Source organism: Haematobia irritans, chromosome 1 (assembly GCF_050003625.1).
Source record: "Haematobia irritans isolate KBUSLIRL chromosome 1, ASM5000362v1, whole genome shotgun sequence".
Taxonomy (NCBI): Eukaryota; Metazoa; Arthropoda; class Insecta; order Diptera; family Muscidae; genus Haematobia; species Haematobia irritans.
In genome coordinates, this window is record NC_134397.1 from 57,436,753 (window position 1) to 57,459,150 (window position 22,398).

Genomic DNA, 22,398 nt, shown 5'->3' on the forward strand with positions numbered 1-22,398 from the left:
CAGCAGTGGATTATCTCACCTCAGTAATGCTGGTGACATTTCTGAGTTTTTCAAAGCTTCACTAAGAGGTTTCACTGCAATGTAGAACGCCGTTCGAACTCGGCTATAAAAAGCAGGTCCCTTGTCATTGAGCTTAACATATAATCGGGCAGCACTCAGTGATAAGAGAGAATTTCACCACCTCAAATATCTCTCAGTTCAATATAAAATTAAATGAAAACAAGTATATACTGCCGTAAGTGTGGCCAGGCCGAATCTTATGTACCCTCCACCATGGATTGCGTAGAAACTTCTACTAAAGCCTGTCATCCAAAATCGAATTACTTGGGTTGCGGTAACACTTGCCGATGACAAGGTATCTTAAAACTTCTTAACATTGTCTTCTAAATTGTAAGTTAGTCCAAGCGGGGTATATATTAAACAAAAAAGGCCGATTAAATACGTATATAATTCAGTTTGACAAAATTTTCTATAGAAATAAAATTTTGACAAAATTTTCTATAGAAATAAAATTTTGACAAAATTTTCTAAGAAATAAAATTTTGACAAAATTTTCTATACAAATAAAATTTTGACAAAATTTTCTATAGAAATAAAATTTTGACAAAATTTTCTATACAAATAAAATTTTGACAAAATTTTTTATAGAAATAAAATTTTGACAAAATTTTCTATACAAATAAAATTTTGACAAAATTTTCTATAGAAATAAAATTGTGACAAAATTTTCTATAGAAATAAAATTTTGACAAAATTTTCTATAGAAATAAAATTTTGACAAAATTTTCTATAGAAATAAAATTTTAACAAAATTTTCTATAGAAATAAAAGGTTGACACAATTTTCTACAGTAATAAAATTTTGACAAAATTTCATATAGAATTAAAATTTGGTAGATTATTTTAGGCAATGTGGACCAATTTTTGTATGATTGGCCATCGGCTATATATAACTATAGACCGATATTGACCAATTTTTGCATGGTTATTAGAGATCATATGCTGACACCATGTACCAAATATCAGCCGCATCGGATGAAATTTGCTTCTCTTAGAGGCTACGCAAGCCAAATCTGGGGATCGGTTTATATGGGGGCTATATATAATTATGGACCGATATGGACCAATTTTTGTATGCTTGTTAGAGACCATATACTAACACCACGTACCAAATTTCAACCGGATCGGATGAATTTTGCTCCTCCAAGAAGCTCCGGAGGTCAAATCTGGGTATTGATTTATATGGGGGCTATATATAATTATGGACCGATATGGAACAATTTTTGCATGATTGTTAGAGACCATATACTAACACCACGTACCAAATTTCAACTGGGGGCTATATATAATTATGGTCCGATATGGACCAATTTTTGCATGGTTCTGAGAGATCATATACTAACACCACGTACCAAATTTCAACCGGATCGGATGTATTTTGCTCCTTCACGAGGCTCCGGAGTTCAAATCTGGGGGTCGGTTTATACGTAAAAGTGGTCCGATATGGCCCATTTGCAATACCATCTGACCTATATCAATAACAACTACTTGTGCCAAGTTTCAAGTCGATAGCATGTTTCGTTCGGAAGTTGGTGTGATTTCAACAGATGGACGGAAGGACGGACGGACGGACACAAAAATGTTAGAGTTGTTTTGCTCCTGCATCCACCACATCAATTTAACTTTCCAAACTCCAAATTCACAATACTAGGATCCATCATTCTTTATTTCCTAAGTACTTCTGGTCAAGGTAGAATATGCCAGGTTTCATCAATGATGGCCTCCACGTTGGGCGCCAAAAAGTATGTAACGAATTCGCCATAACTTCCACTTCCGGTCTTGCTGAAGGAAATTTGGGTAGTATCTTTTGTGGCCATCGGATGTTTTTTCTACATCGTTTTAAAAATTTTATTTCCTAACAATATCGATAGATGATAGCTCGAATATAGGAAAATTGATAATGGAATGCGGCGAAGTCTTGTTTTTGATTGGAGCTAAGGATCAATGCTTATGTCATGGCAAATCAGGAAGTTCTTTGTGATTTTTAAGTCACCGAGACACTAGCGCAATCATAGTCACTCCCTGTACTAAATAGATGAATTATGATGAGATGAGTTTATGACAATGAAAAAGATAAGTACACAATGGTTAGAAACTATCTTTCAGTCTTCAATAATATATGTTTAATATCCATATTCATTGTCAGAACAGAGGTTCTCAGCGTGACGTTTGGTTGCCTGTTCATCGAGAGAAATTTAACGGAATTTAGGAAGCAGATTTTCTTGCAGCTAATGGGAAAGAGATAAGTTCGATAAGGACACTACTTGAGACACTCTTTACAGCCAGAACACAAAGTCGATTTTTTTTCTTGTCTGTGCCAGGAGAAAGAAGCCATCTATAAGTCGATGTTATCCGAGCACCGATTTAGTTCCTCCAAATGCTCGGGATTTAAGTCCTTGAACAAGAACATAATTCTCCTGGTTGCAGAAGGCCTACAGGGAATGTCGAAAACTGCGTTTTGCCTGCGAACACACAGCGGTTATTATTCTAAAGTAATCAACAGAAAATCTGCAGAACCATAGAACACTACGTCCTCCAGACCTACTAACGGAATGAACATCCCCTAATCGATTATGAGCGCTTTATTAGGACTAATTTACTTTTAATTCTGCTAGTCTGTAAGGGTTGTAATCCATAGACTTAATAAATCCAATATGCTTTCAGAAAAGAAGCAATGCATCCTCATGTCCTCAGATTCAATTGGTCTTTCCTCTTAATAATAGTGAAACCCCCATTTGGAGTCGCAGTATATGTCAGTGATAGGATTTCTAAACGGTGGAAGCCACTGCGTTGCATGAAACCATCGGATGTCATTCAAAGCCAACTGAAGATAATCTGTCCTGCAACTTCAAACTTTATTTCTTGAAGGGTCATTGAAGGACACATTAGGCCCTTTCACTTAGAAGGACAGACCATCGCTGATGACCGATGATGTGAAAAGACTTCGTAATGAAATCCGATCCGTTCTATCTGAAGTCATTTTAAGAACTGTTACTTGCTACTTTTTTTTTAAGAGAAAGCCGACTTAAAAGTGAGATATTATGTATCCGTAGTTAAGCCAGGATCTTATTGTACGGTTTGGTGATAAAATAATACATTTCGGAACCAATTTAGTACCCAACCTAATCCTTCAATGTTATTGCACATGTACACATCATATTACGTGCTATTCAAACTCATATCACCCACTCCTATTATAGGGTGCTAAACGCAACACAAAAAAAAAATCCAAAGGAAAGAAAACAATGAATTGCATTCATTCTATCATTGAATAGACATTTGATGAATAAAAAAAAAACAACATAAAATAAAAAAATCATCTTTTGCATTTTTTATGTGCACTCGCTCACCCTTTAAAGTTAGACAATTGAAATATTTTGACATCGTCTGATGATATCTGCCCATTGCCACACACTTTGAGATGGACAACTTCATTCAATTCAATGATCCAATGTAAAAACCATCTTTGGTTATGATAACCATAATGATTGTGATGAGGATGATGAAGAAACTGATGACCATGTCTGGCATAAGAAAAATTTCCGCATTGTTTTCTTAAGCGGCATATCTTCTTCCAGGCCTCACAATCATTGAGCTAACGAACGATGATTATAATCCATAAAAATAATTCTATTAATGAAATGAAAATAAACAAATCATGCAATGGAAAATATCATCTGGAATTAATATTCACGTCTTTGCAATGCGTTCGTATTTAAACTAAGGAAATATTTTCAAGTGGATGAATTGACAGAATATTTGTGGCCCCATTATGATCTTAAGGCAGTGTAGTGCTTTTGCTATGGAGTTAATAATGAATTAACAAAATTACGGAGTAAAATATTTTCTACAGATATTTAACATAGTCTGGAGAAAATATTTTTGAAATAAAAAAATTTTCGAGAAATATATCTAGAGAAATTTTTACGCAATGCTCCGCAGAAATAGAAATCTATAGATATAAAATTTTTCGAACGTTTATAGAAAATCTTGGCAAAATTTTCTATAGAAATAAAATTTTGAGAATTTTTTTCTATAGAAATAAAATTGCGACAAAATATTCCATAAAGAAATAAAATTTTGACACAATTTTATATATAGAAATATAATTTTGACAAAATATTCGATAGATATACAATTTTGACAAAATTTTCAATGGAAATGAAATTTTGACAAACTTTTCTATAGAAATAAAATTTTGACAAAATTTTCTATAAAAATAAAATTTTGTGATAAAATTTTCTATAGAAATAAAATTTTGTGATAAAATTTTCTATAAATAAAATTTTGATAAAATTTTCTATAGAAATAAAATTTTGTGATAAAATTTTCTATAAATAAAATTTTGATAAAATTTTCTATAGAAATGAAATTTTGAAAAAAAAAATTCTATAGAAATATAATTTTGACAAAATTTTCTATAGAAATAAAATTTTACAAAATCGTGTATCGAAATAAAATTTTGACAAAATTTTCTATAGAAGTAAAATTTTGACAAAATTTTCTATAGATATCAATTTTTTTGATAAAATTTTCTATATAAAAAAAAATTTCAAAAAAAAAAAATGTTTTGAATGATTGAATTGATTTTCTCTCAAAAAAAAATTTAAGAACAAAATTTTGAGTAATTTTTCTATAGAAGAAATTTTGGCAAAGCAAAAAGAAATAAAATTGCGACAAAATATTCCATAAAGAAAAAAAATTTTGACTCAATTTTATATAGAAATATAATTTTGACAAAATTTTCGATAGAAATACAATTTTAACAAAATTTTCTATGGAAATAAGATTTTTGAGAAAATTTCTTATAGAAATAAAATTAGATAACTTTTTTATATTAATAAAATTTTGAGTAAAAAATTTTTAGACCTAATATATTGACAACATTTTCTATAGAAATAAAATTTAAAATTTTCTATAGAAAGAAAATTTTGTCAAAATTTTCTATAAAAATAAAACTGCGACAAAATATTCCATAAAGAAATAAAATTTTGACACAATTTTATATATAGAAATATAATTTTGACAAAATATTCGATAGATATACAATTTTGACAAAATTTTCAATGGAAATGAAATTTTGACAAACTTTTCTATAGAAATAAAATTTTGACAAAATTTTCTATAAAAATAAAATTTTGTGATAAAATTTTCTATAAAAATAAAATTTTGTGATAAAATTTTCTATAAATGAAATTTTGATAAAATTTTCTATAGAAATAAAATTTTGTGATAAAATTTTCTATAAATAAAATTTTGATAAAATTTTCTATAGAAATGAATTTTGAAAAAAAAAATTCTATAGAAATATAATTTTGACAAAATTTTCTATAGAAGTAAAATTTTACAAAATCGTATATCGAAATAAGATTTTGACAAAATTTTCTATAGAAGTAAAATTTTGACAAAATTTTCTATAGAAATCAATTTTTTTGATAAAATTTTCTATATAAAAAAAATTTCAAAAAAAAAAATGTTTTGAATGATTGAATTGATTTTCTCTCAAAAAAAATTTAAGAACAAAATTTTGAGTAATTTTTCTATAGAAGAAATTTTGGCAAAGCAAAAAGAAATAAAATTGCGACAAAATATTCCATAAAGAAAAAAAATTTTGACTCAATTTTATATTGAAATATAATTTTGACAAAATTTTCGATAGAAATACAATTTTAACAAAATTTTCTATAGAAATACGATTTTTGAGAAAATTTCTTATACAAGAAATTTTGGCAAAGCAAAAAGAAATAAAATTGCGACAAAATATTCCATAAAGAAAAAAAAATTTGACTCAATTTTATATAGAAATATAATTTTGACAAAATTTTCGATAGAAATACAATTTTAACAAAATTTTCTATGGAAATAAGATTTTTGAGAAAATTTCTTATAGAAATAAAATTAGATAACTTTTTTATATTAATAAAATTTTGAGTAAAAAATTTTTAGACCTAATATATTGACAACATTTTCTATAGAAATAAAATTTTGAAAAAAAAAATTCTATAGAAATAAAATTGAAAAATTTTCTATAGAACCAAGAAAAGTTTCTATAGAAATAAAATTTTGTGATAAAATTTTCTATAAATAAAATTTTGACAAAATTTTGAAAAACATTTTCTATAGAAATAAGATTTTTGACCAACTTTCCAATAGAAATAAAATTTAGGTAAAATTTTTTATATTGATAAAATTTTAAGAAACAATTTTTTAGACCTAATATATTATCGACATTTTCTATAGAAATAAAATTTTGACAAAATTTTCTATAGAAGTAAAATTTTGACAAAATTTTCCGTAGTAATAATTTTTTTTTATTAAAATTTTCTATAAAAGTAAAATTTTGTAATAAAATTTTTTTAAAGAAACAAAATTATGTCAAATTTTTATATAAAAAAATAAAATTTTGACAAACTTTTCTATAGAAATGAAATTTTAAGAAAATTTTCTATAGAAATAAAATTTTGTGATAAAATTTTCTATAAATAAAATTTTGACAAAATTTTGAAAAACATTTTCTATAGAAATAAGATTTTTGACCAACTTTCCAATAGAAATAAAATTTAGGTAAAATTTTTTATATTGATAAAATTTTAAGAAACAATTTTTTAGACCTAATATATTATCGCCATTTTCTATAGAAATAAAATTTTGACAAAATTTTCTATAGAAGTAAAATTTTGACAAAATTTTCCGTAGTAATAATTTTTTTTTATTAAAATTTTCTATAAAAATAAAATTTTGTAATAAAATTTTTTAAAGAAACAAAATTATGTCAAATTTTTATATAAAAAAATAAAATTTTGACAAACTTTTCTATAGAAATGAAATTTTAAGAAAATTTTCTATAGAAATAAAATTTTGACAAAATTTGGTATAGAAATAAAATTCTGACAAAATTTACTATAGAAATAAAATTTTAACAAAATTTCTTATAGAAATAAAATTTTGCCAGTTTTTTTTTTGTAGAAATAAAATTTTCCCAGAAATTGTCTATAGAATTACAATTTCCTTTTGGCATTTTTCTTTTGTATATTCCATTGTCACTATCATGGCTCATGCTAGGATATAAGTTCTTTTGTGATATTCCATTTTATTGTATTCTTTTAGGAAGCAAATATCCACATGAAATTGTTTACTATTCATACAAGGCAAAGAATTGAAATGAAATGCTGACAAATGAAATATTTGCAGTCTATTGTGACAGATAAACATACGAGATAAAAAGGGTGCCTTTGTAGAGTGTAACAAACACTGTCTTTTTTTTTGACACTCTGAAAGTGGTGATGGAGGATTGCACTGAATTGAATTTGTTTTTTTTTTAATATCTTGTAGCATATGACATTGAGCCATGTGATATAAAGATATAATCATGATAAATGATAAATTTCATATAGCTGTGTTGAAGGGTTTCTGTTCTGTTCTGTTTTTTTTTTTTTTTTTTGAAGAAACTATAACAACACTTTCAACAAATTTTTAGCTTTCTAAAGTTCACTGCAGTTTTACTCATTCGAAATGGACTTTCTTCATTTCATTCTGTTAAAGGTAATTAAGCAACAGATAGTTTAGAAAAATATAAATTCAGTAAGATGTGAGATATACCATGCTGTATGAGTTATTACAAAATATTAGGGTGAGTCGAAAAGGGAATATAGCGTTGAGAGTTTGTCTCGCCAGAATTGATTATTATTATTCTTTGGAAAATCTCTCTCTGTCTCTCTCTCTCGCTAACTCTATTCGTCACAATACTTAGTTTTTCTTTCTTTATCATTATCTTAATAAAATCCCAAATATATTAAATGATTACAAGAAATTTCTAAATAATATTATATTAATATCAAAGCATATAAAATAAAAAATAAACTAAAAATCAATTTTTTTATTATACACATTCACACATATTAATTAACATAGTACAAATATAATATTTATTACAAATGACTAAGATAAATTAAATATTTTTGATTATAGAAATTTTTACAAATATTTTTGTATATCATTTTCTCACATAAAGTCTCATTTTATTTTTTCCCAAATATTTTCCCACAAAATCTCCCATCCATCCTAATATTCATGTTTTTCCTCCATTAAATTGAGTGGAAAATGGTTTTCAATTTAATTTCAAGAAAATCACATTCAAAGGCGCCCAACGATTTAAAAGACAAAACAAAAAAACAAGAAAAACACATGGAAACATTGGCGACAACATCACAAGGCACAAAATACGAACAGCTGCGACAACACCACGTTTGTAGACCGAATAGATGACTGACTGCAATCGTCACGGATGATGCCGCCGCTGAAGAAGATGAAAAAGCAACAGTAGTGCTAGGCGGGGGGAAAAAGGCAATACTTTAACCACATGCTGTTGCTGCTGTGACTTCTAATTTCTTGTGAATTTGCTTGTCGCAGCAATGTTGTCTCAGCATGTCAGAAGTACTAGTAGCAGCAGTGCAAGCATTATTAGGCTCATCTTCTCTCTCACGAGTTTCTGCCACATAATTTTTTTGTTATTGGTATTTTTTTTAAGTGGAGGTGTATGCACAGTTGCCACTCGAGCCAAAAATAATCTACCAAAGTTTGGAGAAAATTCTTCCTAAAAACTACAAAAATTTTATTTGAATAGAAAATTTTTTCAAAATTTTATTTATATAGAAAATTTTGTCAAAATTTTATTTCTATGAAAAATTTTGTCAAAATTTTCTTTCTATAGAAAATTTTGTCAAAATTTTATTTCTATAGAAAATTTTGTCAAAATTTTATTTCTATAGAAAATTTTGTCAAAATGTTATTTCTATAAAAAAATTTGTCAAAATTTTATTTCTATAGTAAAATTTTTCAAACATTTATTTCTATAGAAAATTTTGACAACATTTTTTTTCCATAGAAATTTTTGCCAAAAAAAATTTTTTTCTATAGGAAATATTGCCAAAATTTTATTTCTGTAGACTATTTTATCAAAATTTTGTTTCTATAGAAAATTTTGTAAAAATTTTACTTCTATAGAAAATTTTGTCAAAATTTTGTTTCTATAGAAAATTTTGTCAAAATTTTATTTATATAGAAAAGTTTGTCAAAATTCTATTTCTTTAAAAAATTTTGTCAAAATTTTATTTCTGTAGAAAATTCTGTCAAAATTTTATTTCTATAGAAAATTTTGTCAACATTTTATTTCTATAGAAAATTTTGTCAAAATGTTATTTCTATAGAAAATTGTGTCAAAATATTATTTTTTTAGAAAATATTGCCAACATTTTATTTCTATAGAAAATTTTGTCAAAATTTTATTTCCAAATAAATTTTGTCAAAATTTTATATCTACGGAAAATTTTGTCAAAATTTTACTTCTATAGAAAATTTTTGTAAAAATTTTATTTCTATAGAAAATTTTGTCAAAATTTTATTCTATAGAAAATTTTGTAAAAATTTTATTTCTATAGAAAATTTGTCAAAATTTTATTTATATAGACAGTTTTGCCAATTTTTTAGTTCTATAGAAAATTTTGCAAACGTTTTATTTCTACAGAAAATTTTGCCAACATTTTATTACTATAGAAAATTTTGTCAAAATTCTATTTCTTTAAAAAATTTTGTCAAAATTGTATTTCTATAGAAATTTTTGTCAAAATTTTATTTCTATAAAAATTTTGTCAAAATTTTATTTCTATAGAAAATTTTGTCATAATTTTATTTTTATAGAAAATTTTGTGAAAATTTTATTTCTATAAAAAATTTGGTCAAAATGTTATTTCTTTACAAAATATTGCTAAGATTTTATTTCTATAGAAAATGTTGTCAAAATTTTATTTTGCCAAAATTTTATTTTTATAGTAAAAATTTTTCAAAATTTTATATCTATAGAAAATTTTGTCAACATTTTATTTTTATAGAAAATTTTGTGAAAATTTTATTTTTATAGTTAAAATTTTATCAAAATTTTATTTTTATAGAAAATTTTGTCAAAATTTTATTTCTATACAAAATTTTTCCAAAATTTTATTTCTATAGAAAATTTTGTCAAAATTTTATTTCTATTGAAAATTTTGTCAAAAATGTATTTCTATAGAAAAATTTTGTCATTTAGTTTTATAGGAAATTTTGTCAAAATTTTTTTTTCAATAGAAAATTTTGTCAAAATTTTATATCTACAGAAAATTTTGTCAAAATGTTATATCTACAGAACATTTTCTCAAAATTTTATTTCAATAGAAAATTTGCCAAAATTTTATTTCTATAGAAAATTTTGTCAAAATTTTATTTCTATAGAAAATTTTGTCAAAATTTTATTTCTATAGAAAATTTTTGTCAAAATTTTCAAATTTCACAATTTTATATCTATAAAAACTTTGTCAAAATCTTTTTTCTATAGAAAAACTTGTCAAAAATTTATTTCTATAGGAAATTTTGTCAAAATTGTATTTCTATAGAAAATTTTGTCAAAATTTTATATCTACAGAAGATTTTCTCAAAATTTTATTTCTATAGAAAATTTTGTAAAAATTCTATGGAAAAATTTTTTAAGATTTTATTTCTTTAAAAAATTTTGTCAAAATTGTATTTCTATAGAAAGTTTTGTCAAAATTTTATTTCTGTAGAAAATTTTGTCAGAATTTTATTTCTATAGAAAATTTTGTCAAAATTTTATATCTACAGTAAATTTGGTCAAAATGTTATATCTACAGAAGATTTTCTCAAAATTTTATTTCTATAGAAAATTTGCCAAAATTTTATTTCTATAGAAAATTTTGTCAAATTTTTTTTTTATAGAAAATTTTGTCAAAATTTTTTTTCTATAGAAAATTTTGTCATAATTTTATTTTTATAGAAAATTCTGTCAAAAATGTATTTCTATTGAAAATTTTTTCAAAATTTTAGTGCTATAGAAAATTTTGCAAAAATTTTATTTCTATAGAAAATTTTGCCAACATTTTTTTCTATAGCAAATTTTGTCAAAATTTTATTTCTATAGAAAATTTTGTCAAAATTTTATTTCTATAGAAAATTTTGTCAAAATTTTATTGCTATAGAAAATTTTGTCAAAATTTTATTTCTATAGACAGTTTTGCCAAAATTTTATTTTTATAGAAAATTTTGCCAAAATGTTATTTTTATAGTAAAAATTTTATTTCTATAACAAATTTGGTCAAAATTTTATTTTGGTAGTAAAAATTTTTCAAAATTTTGCTTTTATAGAAAATTTTGTCAAAATTTTCTTTCTATAGAAAATTTTGTCAAAATTTTATTTCTATAGAAAAATTTGTCAAAATTTTATTTCTATAGAAAATTTTGTCAAAATTTTATTTCTATAGAAAATTTTGTCAAAATTTTATTTCTATAGAAAATTTTGTCAAAATTTTATTTCTATAGAAAATTTTGTCAAAATTTTATTTCTAGAGAAAATTTTGCCAAAAATGTTATTTCTATAGAAAATTTGCCAAAAATTTTATTTTTATAGAAAATTTTGTAAAATTTTATTTCCATAGAAAGTTTTGCAAAATTTTATTTCTATAGAAAATTTTATCAACATTTTATTGCTATAGAAATTTTTGTCAAAATTTTATTTCTATAGACAGTTTTGCCAAAATTTTATTTTTATAGAAAATTTTGCCAAAATGTTATTTTTATAGTAAAAATTTTGTCAAAATTTTATTTCCATAAAAAATTTTGTCAAAATTTTATTTTGGTAGTAAAAATTTTTCAAATTTTTTTCGATAGACAATTTTGTCAAAATTGTATTTCTATAGAAAATTTTGTCAAAATTTTATTTCTATAGAAAATTTTTCAAAATTTTATCTCTATAAAAAATTCTGTCAAAATTTTATTTCTATAAAAAAAATTTTATTTCTTTTGAAAATTTTGTCAAAATTTTATTTCTATAGAAAATTTTATTAAAATTTTATTTCTATAGAAAATGTTGTCAAAATTTTATTTCTATAGAAAATGTTGTCAACATTTGATTGCTTTAGAAAATTTTGTCAAAATTTTATTTCTATAGAAAATTATTGCCAAAATTTTACTTCCTAAGAAAATTTTGCCAAAATATTATTTCCTAAGAAAATTTTGCCAAAAATTTATTTCTATAGAAAATTTTGTCAAAATTTTATATCTTTAGAAAATTTTATTTCTATAGAAAATTATTGCCAAAATTTTATTTCCTAAGAAAATTTTGCCAAAATTTTATTCTATAGAAAATTTTGTCAAAATTTTATATCTTTAGAAAATTTTGTCAAAATTTTATTTCTATAGAAAATTATTGCCAAAATTTTATTTCCTAAGAAATTTCATTTCTATAGAAAATTTTGTGAAAATTTTATTTCTATAGAAAATTTTATTAAAATTTTATTTCTATAGAAAATGTTGTCAAAATTTTATTTCTAAAGAAAATTATTGCCAAAATTTTATTTCCATAGAAAAGTTTGTCAAAATTTTATTTCTATAGAACATTTTTTCAAAATTTTATCTGTATAGAAAATTTTGTCAAGAATTTTATTTGAATAGAAAATTTTGTCAAAAATTTTATTTGTATAGAAAATTTTGTCAAAATATTATTTCTTTTGAAATTATTGCTAAAATTTTATTTTTTAAGAAAATTTTGCCAAAATTTTATTTCTATAGAAAATTTTGTCAAAATTTTATTTCCATAGAAAAGTTTGTCAAAATTTCATTTCTATAGAAAATTTTGCCACCAAGAATTCTACCTATCTACCAAACAGTAAAAAATCTACCAATACTTTTTAGAATTCTACCAACTGTGGCAACCGTGTGAGTATGGTATATGCGTTTTGCTAGATGTGTGTGTGTATACCACTTCATCGTTGTTGCTTTATTTGCCAAATTATGTACTACATTGTATGGATTTATTAAATCTAGTGTCAATGTTATAAACTATAAATTTAAATTTGTATTTACATGCCGCAAAAAAAAATTCGTAATCAAATAAAGCCGCACAATCATTATTTATTTAAAATGTTGGCAGTTTTCTTGTTTCTTTAAATAAATTTGTTGTGCCAACATTTTTATTGCTTTTATTTACAGCAGATATACTACATAGTTGAAGGTGTGTGTTTGATGATGTTTTGTTTTTTATTATAAAAAATATAAATAAATAAAATAAAACAATTCTCATTCATATGCCAATCACTCTTTAGAGCGGAAAATCCTTTTGAGTTCAAAAGATTGGCGTTATAATATATATATTTTTTTATTTAATTCAGGTACTTTTTATGCAGTGGTGATTGATATATACTATATATCTCATCGGTGATAAAAAGGCAATATGTGTAAACAGAAATATTTCATTACTTTGTGCCTACCAAAAAAATGATATTAAAAATTATATATTAAAAAAAATTGGCTTGTAATAAAGCCATTTTTAAACAGCTTAAATAATTTATGTTATTATGGTAGACTTTATTTATATTGGGAAAAATCATAGCTAATATTAGCAATCAAGTTAAATATTTAACTGAAATATTTAACTGAAATCAATCAACGCCAGTATTACAGTAAATTTATCCGCTGTGACATATCTATAGCGTTAGGCTAGATTTGGTGGTAGCCCGATGTATCAGGGTCACTTAGACTATTCAGTCCATTGTGATACCACATTGGTGAACTTCTCTCTCTTGTCGCTGAGTGCTGCCCGATTCCATGTTAAGCTCAATGACAAGAGACCTCCTTTTTATAGCCGAGTCCGAGTGGCGTTCCACATTGCAGTGAAACCACTTAGAGAAGCTTTGAAACCCTCAGAAATGTCACCAGCATTACTGAGGTGGGAAATCCACCGCTGAAAAACATTTTGATGTTCGGTCGAAGCAGGAATCGAACCAACGACCTTGTGTATGCAAGCCGTGCATGCTAAAAATTGCACCATGGCGGTTCCCTCCTATAGCGTTATTAAAAAGAGATCTTTAGAATTGATATTCTCTGTGACTTGAGCACCAATATCCACAAAATAATTTTTTGATAAAACTGAATGAATGAAATATGTTAACAGGTATTAGATTAGAACAAATAACAAATAACGAACTTAGTTATTATTCCCTTCATCCTACGGTGGACGATATATGTATATTTTACATTTCTTTTCCAAAACGAAAGACTCTCTTTTTCAATTTAGTATAAATCAAGTTAAATTTAATAATTTAAATTAAAATTGTGATAGTTCTCAGTTTTAATAGAGCCATATAATATTTATATCTATCCACAGTTATATTTCACAATGCTTAAAAAAATACTGAAAATAAATTTAGTCATTTTTATTGTACAATTTATTACTGTATGAAATATGATTAATATTTCAATTACGAAACTGCACACATATACAAGCTGCAGTTAAACTGAAATAATATATAATAGAGTATAATAAAAACTTAATTGTGGTATGAGATCAATTTGCATAAGGCCTCAGCATCTCAATTAAAACACAAATAAATAATTGATATAACTCATACTCTCCATGGTACACAGAATAGGGCGGGACAATGGTATTACTAACAAATAAAAATATTTTTGTATAAAAAAATATGATAATCTATTTGGGCTGGTCTTCATTTAGCCTTTTTATATTCTTAGTATGAAACAGGTATATACGGCCGTAAGTTCGGCCAGGCCGAAGCTTATGTACCCTCCACCATGGATTGCGTAGAAACTTCTACTGAAGACTGTCATCCACAATCGAATTACTTGGGTTGCGGTGACACTTGCCGATGGCAAGGTATCTTAAAACTTCTCAACACCGTGGTATATACCACATAGTCCATACGTGGTATATATTAAACTAAAAAAGGCCGATTAAATACATATATAATTAAGTTTAAAGTTTCTATAGAAATAAAATTTTGACAAAATAAAATTTTGAAAACATTTTCTATAGAAGTAAAATTTTGGAAAAAATTTTCTATAAAATAAAATTTTGAAAAAATTTTCTATAGAAAAAAAAATTTGACAAAATTTTCTATAGAAATAAAATTTTTACAAAATTTTCCATAGAAATAAAATTTTAACAAAATTTTCTATAGAAATAAAATTTTGACAAAATTTTCTATAGAAATAATATTTTGACAAATTTTTCTATAGAAATAACATTTTGACAATGTTTTCTATAAAAATAAAATTTTGGTAGATTATTTTTGGCTCGAGTGGCAACCATGATTATGAACCGATGTGGACCAATTTTTGTGTGATTGGGGATCGGCTATATATAATTATAGACCGATATGGACCAATTATGGCATGGTTATAAGCGGCCTTATACTAAAACCACGTTGCAAATTTCAACCGGATCGGATGAATTTTGCTCCTCCAAGAAGCTCCGGAGATCAAATCTGGGGAACGGTTTATATGGGGGGCTATATATAATTATGGACCGATAAGGACAAATTTTTGCATGGTTGTTAGAGACCATAAACTATCACCACGTACCAAATTTCAATTGGATCGGATGAATTTTGCTCCTCCAAGAGGCTCCGGAGGTCAAATCTGGAGATCGGTTTATATGGGAGCTATATATAATTATGGACCGATATGGACCAATTTTTGCATGGTTGTTAGAGACCATAAACTAACACCACGTACCAAATTTCAATTGGATCGGATGAATTTTGCTCCTCCAAGAGGCTCCGGAGGTCAAATCTGGGGATCGGTTTATATGGGAGCTATATATAATTATGGACCGATATGGACCGATATGGACCAATTTTTGCATGGTTGTTAGAGACCATATGCTGACACCACGTATCAAATTTCAACCGAATCGGATGAATTCTGCTCCTCCAAGAGGCTCCGGAGGTCAAATCTGGAGATCGGTTTATATGGGAGCTATATATAAATATGGACCGATATGGACCAGTTTTTGCATGGTTGTTAGAGACCGTATACTAAGACCGCGTACCAAATTTCAACCGGATCGGATGAATTTTGCCCCTCCAAGCGGCTTCGGAGGTCAAATCTGGGGATCGGTTTATATGGGGGCTATACGTTAACGTGGTCCGATATGGCCTATTTTCAATACCATCCGACCTACATCAATAACAACTACTTGTGCCAAGTTTCAAGTCGATAGCTTGTTTCGTTCGGAAGTTAGCGTGATTTCCACAGACGGACGGACAGCCGGACAGACGGACGGACGGACGGACAGCCGGACAGACGGACGGACGGACAGCCGGACAGACGGACAGACGGACGGACGGACGGACATGCTTAGATCGACTCAACATTTCACCACGACCCAGAATATATATACTTTATGGGGTCTTAGAGCAATATTTCGATGTGTTACAAACGGAATGACAAAGTTAATATACCCCCATCCTATGGTGGAGGGTATAAAAAGGCCGATTAAATACGTATATAATTAAGTTTAAAGTTTCTATAGAAATAAAATTTTGACAACATTTTCTATAGAAGTAAAATTTGAAAAAAAAAATCTATAGAAATAAAATTTGGAAAAAAAAATCTATAGAAATAAAATTTTGGCAAAATTTTCTACAGAAATAAAATTTTGACAAAATTTTCTATAGAAATAAAATTTTGACAAAATTTTCTATAGAAATAAAATTTTGACAAAATTTTCTATAGAAATAAAATTTTGACAAAATTTGCTATAGAAATAAAATTATGACAAAATTTTCTATAGAAATAAAATTTTGACAAAAGTTTCTATAGAAATAAAATTTTGACAAAAGTTTCTATAGAAATAAAATTTTGACAAACTTTGCTATAGAAATAACATTTTGACAATATAAAATAAAATTTTGGTAGATTATTTTTGGCTCGAGTGGCAACCATGATTATGAACCGATAGCATATGCTGACACCACGTACCAAATTTCAACCGGATCGGATGAAATTTGCTTCTCTTAGACGCTCCGGAGGTCAAATCTGGGGATCGGCTTATATGGGGGCTATATATAATTATGGACCGATATGGATCAATTTTGACATGGATGTGAGAGACCATATACTAACACCATGTACCAAATTTCAGCCGGATCGGATGAAATTTGCTTCTCTTAGAGCAATCGCAAGCCAAATTTGGGGGTACGTTTATATGGGGGCTATACGTAAAAGTAGACCGATATGGACCAATTTTTGCATGGTTGTTGGAGACCATATACTAACATCATGTACCAAATTTCAACCGGATCGGATGGAATTTGCATCTCTTAGAGCAATCGCAAGCCAAATTTGGGGGTCCGTTTATATGGGGGCTATACGTAAAAGTGGACCGATATGGACCAATTTTTGCATGGTTGTTAGGGACCATATGCTAACACCATGTACCAAATTTCAGCCGGATCGGATGAAATTTGTTTCTCTTAGAGCAATCGCAAGCCAAATTTGGGGTTCCGTTTATATGGGGGCTATACGTAAAAGTGGACCGATATGGCCCATTGGCAATACCATCCGACCTACATCAATAACAACTACTTGTGCCAAGTTTCAAGTCGATAGCTTATTTCGTTCGGAAGTTAGCGTGATTTCAACAGACGGACGGACGGACGGACGGACATGCTCAGATCGACTCAGAATTTCACCACGACCCAGAATATATGCACTTTATGGGGTCTTAGAGCAATATTTCGATGTGTTACAAACGGAATGACAAAGTTAATATATTCCCATCCTATGGTGGAGGGTATAAAAATCATAAAAAAACAAATAGAAAAGAAAAGGTATAAATCTTCTTTTATCGTCATTGTAAATGTATTCGTCTTCTGGTTTCCTTTTAAACAACTGATATTAAAAATCGTTAATTTTTTTTCTAACAGGAAATTGTACTTTGTAAACATTAAAGTTGTGTAATAAACTTTTAACAAATAGATGCTGAATTTAAATGAGGACATAACGAGTGACATAACTTGCTCCAATATTTCTCTTTTGGTGCGGAATAAGAAATTGGTACATAATTTTTTTATGTATTTTTTTATTAATCAATTAATCAAAAATTCTATCAGAATATTTAAAACAAAGTAAATATATTTTATTTAAATAACTACGAGTGATGGGTATGCAATTTTTCCATACAAAATAAAATCTCCTCGCTCTCTTCTTTTATCTGGGTATTGAATTTAAGTATCAATATTGCTCCCAGTTGAATCACTCCTTTATCTTCATAAGAATACTACTCACTAGATTATACCAAAATAAAGATAGGTTTTCATTCCTGCTTCGTGTTCTTGGCCTAAATGTATTCTTTTGCAAAAGAAAAAAATGCATGCTTTTTGTATGCATCTCCTTCTCTTTGCTTTTATTCCATATTGTTTGTGAAAAAAATCACAAAGGAATTGCCTTTGGTAATATATTTCATTTTATTTGTTCACACTCAAACATAAATAATTTCTTTAAAAATAATTTTATTTGAAATTATATTTTCTGATTGTGCTTTTCTGTTCTCTGTTCCGGTTTTTGTTGATTTAAGTGTTTTTTTTTTTTGTCAGTCTATTCCAACCTCAATGTTGTCATTTATTTTACGTGATGTCTTTTTCCTTTTGCCCAAAACGTTGAGAAAAATTTAATTTACGCGTTTGGTGTTTGTTTTTCTGAAGCATCCATTTATTTCATAGCTTTTCATTCAGAACCATTGGCTTGAGGGTGTTATGTGGGCTATTATTAATAGTTAAAGTACTTGGTGTGCAGTGTTCCTTTTGTTTCTTATTTTTAGGAAGAGTACATTGGAAGAAAAAAAAGGATTAATTGAAATGCAATAAATAAAGTTCCTAAATAAAAAATAAAGTTCCTAAAAATAGAACAAGGTTTATTGATGATTATTAATTTTAAAAATATTTTCCAATTTTATATGCTATTCTTTTGATATCGGATTTAAAAATTTAATATTATACTATAGTAGTAGTTGGTATAAAATTTAATGTAAAAATAAAAATAAAAAAAAAAAAATTCTATGTAGTTGTGTTTGGTGTGTTGTTTTATTCTTTTGATATCAGTTTTAAAAATTCAATATGGTATGAAATTTAATTTTTAAAATTAATTTTAATTTTTAAATGCACACATAAAACAAAAGTTTTAAAAATTCAATATGGTATGAAATGTAATTTTTCAAATTAATTTTAATTTTTAAATGCACACAAAAAACAAAAGTTTTAAAAATTCAATATGGTTTGAAATTTAATTTTTAAAATTAATTTTAATTTTTAAATGCACACACAAAACCAAAAATTTTTGTTTCAATCACGAAATTAATTGATTCAATTAAGTTGTTAATTGAAATGTCTTCAATCATGAAAATCATAGTATCTATCATAGTTTCAATTGGAAATGAAAAAATACTTGATTTAAAAATTAATTGATTTCATTAGCAAATTTCAATCAATTTTTAAATTTCAATCAATTAAAAATTTTATTTTTATATTCATTGCAAAACTCATTTAATTTCTTAATTAAAAAAAGGTAACTATTTTATGAATTTACTTAGTGTTTTCAGTTTGATTAACAATTAATGACTTGAAAAAAAAAATAATTAAAAATTAACAAAATGTCCGTAATTATTTTAACTGACTTCCGAGTTTGATTAAAAAGTAAATTATATCAATTAAATTTTTAATAAAAAATTTTAAAATTTTGAAAAAAAAATTAATTAAAAAATAACAAAATTTCCATCGTTTTTTTAACGGACTTTCGAGTTAGCTTAAAAAGTTAATGGTATCAATTAAATTTTTAATTAAAATTTTAAAAATTTTCAATCATTGAATTGTTCATTAAATTGTTAATTGTATCAATTAATTTTTTAATTGAAAAAGTTTTCAGCTTCAATTAACTTTTTAATTGGAAATATTTTGGTGATATTTTTTCTATGTGTGTGTGTGGGATAGGATAAAAAGTGAATTTTTTCTTTCAAACGCCATGGTAACGTATGATTAATTTTAATACGTTGTTGAAATTTCGAAATCAAATTTGAAAAGTGTTAGTAATTGATTTTAAAGTCAGAGCTTATGGGGTTTGTTTGGGAATAACCAGACGTTTTGTCCATTCTAAAATTGATACTGTGTGCAGTCTCATATATAAAAGAAATTTTATAACGAAAGCCATTAACATTTATCGTTGTCGCACACGTTTTGCAAGGTAACTTTATACGTTTACACTGACTTTTTTCGTTTTTATTAAAAATTTGCTAAATTAAAAATATTATTTTTATTTTAATTAAAAATTAAAATTTTAATTAAAATTTTTAAAATTTTCAATTATTGACCGGATTGACCTACATTTTTTTCTAGTGTTATTAAATTGTTAATTGTATCAATTAATTTTTTAATTGAAAAAGTTTTCAGCTTCAATTAACTTTTTAGTTGAAAATATTTTGGTGATATTTTTTCTGTGCTTATGTGTGAAATAGGATAAAAAGTGCATTTTTTCTTTCAAACGCCATGGGAACGTATGATTAATTTTAATACGTTGTTGAAATTTCGAAATCAAATTTGAAAAATTATAGTAATTGTTTTTAATGTCATAGCTTATGGGTTTTCTTTGGGAATAGCCAGACATTTCGTCCATTCTAAGACGGACATTGTGTGCAGTATTATATATAAGAAATTTTATAAGACATTAACATTTATCGTTGTCGTACCTATTTTGCAAGGTAGGTTAGGTTACGTTCGGTTGTAGAGAATGACATCAATTTTTGTGTTGAAATTGACGTCCACTTAGACCAGTATATGTCCATTGTGATTCCTCGATGTGATCTTTCCATCTTCTTCCTTCCGATGCGGTCCGCTTAGTCCCGGAGCTTTCTCCTGCTCGTTCTCTTTGAAAGAAATCTCAGAAGAACCAACCAGATGAATGCAAGTATGTTCCTTATATTTTGCAAGTTAACTTTATACGTTTACACTGACTTTTTTTCGTTTTTATTAAAAATTTGCTATATTAAAAAAAAAAAAAACAATGTTCATTTATAATTTTCTCCACATACAAATTTGCACACAATATTGTGCATTATATAGGCATAAAGTCGTTTCTTAACAAAAGTCAATGATTAGTATAATCGAATCAATTATTTTGCTCCTTTGAATTAGGATTTAAAATCGTGTGTTACATTATAAATAATCGTACGATCCCATGGCTATAAAGTGATGGCTACATTTAACATTATTGCAATAAATTTATAATAATTACTTAGTCTATAATATTAACCATAGAGAAATTTCCCCATGATGGTATATACAATATAAAATATAATTCCGATGAATGAATGTATCAAAGAATTCATTATCTAGCCAATAATAGAAAATGTCGACTTTTGTCTTTTCATTAAAATTTCGCAAAATTAAAAAAAAAAATTATTTATGATTTTCACCACATATAAATTTGCACACAATATTGATTATTATATAGACAAAGAGAAGAGTCGTTACTTCACAAATGTCTAGGGTTGTTATGTCTGAATTACAGTATCAATCTCTAATCCGGACACTCGCTACTCCGGCCAATCCAAGCTACCTAAAATTTGTTTGTACTGTAGTCCGGACAAAAATCGAAATTAAATCTGTCCGGGCTAGGGAAGTTGTACTATAATTATTTTGCTCCTCTGAATTAGAATTTAAAAATGTATGCAATATTAAAAATAATCATACGACCCCATGGCTATAAAGTGCAGGTGACAGTTAACATTGTTGCAATAAATTCATAATAATTACTTATGATATTAATCATAGAAAAAAAAATTCACTAAATTAGATACAATATAAAATATAATTGCGATGAATGAATGTATCAAAAATTTATTATCAAGCCAATAATAGAAAATGTCGACTTTTGTCTTTTCATTAAAATTTCGCAAAATTAAAAAAAAAAAATTTCATTTATGATTTTCACCATATATAAATTTGCACACAATATTGATTATTATATAGACAAAGAGAAGAATCGTTACATTACAAAAATCTAGGGTTGTTATGTCTGAATTATAGTATAACCTCTCAAATCCGGACACTCGCTACTCCGGCCAATCCAAGCTACCTAAAATTTGTTTGTACAAAAATCGAAATTATGTCTGTCCGGACTAGGGATGTTGTACTATTATTATTTTGCTCCTCTGAATTAGAATTTAAAAGTGTATGCAACATTAAAAATAATCGTACGACCCCATGGCTATGAAGTGCTGGTGACATTTAACATTGTTGCAATAAATTCATAATAATTACTTATGATTTTAACCATAGAAAATGTACCCCACTATATTATATATAATATAAAATATAATTCCGATGAAGTGAATGCATCAAAAAATTCATTATCTAGCCCATAACGTTCATCAAAATTTTGCATTTGAAAATTTGCACACAATATTAACCATTATATAGGCGAAGAGAAGAGTCATTCCTTCACAAAA

The 22,398-nt window shown here is 26.3% G+C and overlaps 1 protein-coding gene across 1 annotated transcript in view; it reads left to right on the forward strand.

The window, feature by feature from the left end:
- The window catches only part of msi (RNA-binding protein musashi), a 612,288-nt gene that overhangs the window by 263,127 nt on the left and 326,763 nt on the right, over positions 1-22,398 (forward strand). The gene's annotated exons all lie outside the window — the stretch shown is intronic.